Source organism: Aptenodytes forsteri, unplaced genomic scaffold (assembly GCF_000699145.1).
Source record: "Aptenodytes forsteri isolate BGI_AS27 unplaced genomic scaffold, ASM69914v1 Scaffold112, whole genome shotgun sequence".
Lineage (NCBI taxonomy): Eukaryota > Metazoa > Chordata > Aves > Sphenisciformes > Spheniscidae > Aptenodytes > Aptenodytes forsteri.
Window position 1 is genome coordinate 1,859,179 of NW_008794883.1, and position 1,239 is coordinate 1,860,417.

General features: G+C 47.9%; 1 protein-coding gene across 1 annotated transcript in view; it reads left to right on the forward strand.

Moving 5' to 3' along the window:
• The first annotated feature begins 175 nt into the window (after positions 1 to 175).
• Positions 176 to 1,239, forward strand: part of TCF4 (transcription factor 4) — a 252,246-nt gene continuing 251,182 nt past the window's right edge. Inside the window, exon 1 of the mRNA XM_019470871.1 lies at positions 176 to 464. The gene's annotated coding sequence lies outside the window, so the exon portion shown is untranslated. The remainder of the gene's footprint in view (positions 465 to 1,239) is intronic.

Here is a 1,239-nt window from a genome sequence, read left to right on the forward strand (position 1 = left end):
TTTTTTAAGGAAGGACAGGGGGGAAAGTCCCCCAGCCGCCACGGCGCTCGCAGTTTGTCAGTCACCATGTGTTTGTAAAAACAATAGAGGGAAAAGTTGTCGGACCTTCTTTTTTTCCTTTCTTTTTGCCTTTTTTTTTTTCTTCTTCCTTTTTTTTTTTCCTTTTTTTTTCCGGCTGGCTGGCGTCTCTGCTGTCTGGGTGGGGGAGCTGGTGGCGGGCGTTTGGTGGTCGGGAACCCCAAATCCCAACAAAGCCAGGTGTAGGGTGCCTGTAAAGCTGTGGAGTACCCCGGAGCAGGACTGACACGTACAGTACTTTTTCGTGGTTTTGGAGGGTCACACACGTGTGAGATAATAAAGCACTTTGGCAGAAGATTCCTCTCCTTTTTTATTTTTGTTTTTTATTTTTGTTCTTTTTTTTTTTCCCCCTTGGAATATTGTGAACATATTTGTGGCCATTTAAGGTAAAGTTACAATTTGCTGTTAGAGTAACTTGTCTGTGGTTTTTTTTTTTTTTTTTTTAAATTGTCGATCCCAATGTGTTACTTAAAAAGAGGTGCAAGTTATTCGATGTGTAAATGCAAATAGCACACCGCGTGTGCGCACACAGAATTGCTCGTGTGTATAAATATACATAATGTATACACGGTGTAATTACACGTGTGAGATGCACACTAAGGTGCAAACGCGAAGCGTGATGAACTCGGTGCTTTATTTCCTACCGGAAAATGAAGTCGAACTAGTTTTTGTGCGGTGCGTCGGGCCTGCAATAGCAAAATGTAAAATAAAAGTATAACGTGCCGAGGGGGGAGGGGGCCGCTGGCATCGTCCCCAGAAACTTGAGCGTAAAGCGAATCAAAGGGCCGATTTTGCAAAGTTTGCGGCAACGCGCTCTGTAAATCGAAAACCTCGGGTTGGAAATTTAGCTGTAGGCACGGGGAGGGGAGGGGAGGGGGGGGTCACAAACAAACCAAAACAAAGCAGGATACAAAAAACGGACCGGATAATACAAGGGGAGAAAATATTGTTCCTCTTGGCAAAGTCTCCGCATCACGTGTATCGGCAGCCTCGTATAAACTCGCTTTGCCATGTGTATGTGCGCGAGCTGGGGAAATTTAAAGTATAATCCCCGCAAAAGTGCGGCGCGGGCGGCAGTCGGCGGCCGCCCGGGATCTGCAGCTCCATGATCCGCGGGTACGGAGGCGGCGCGGCGCCCGGCCCCGCGCTCCGCCGCGCCGC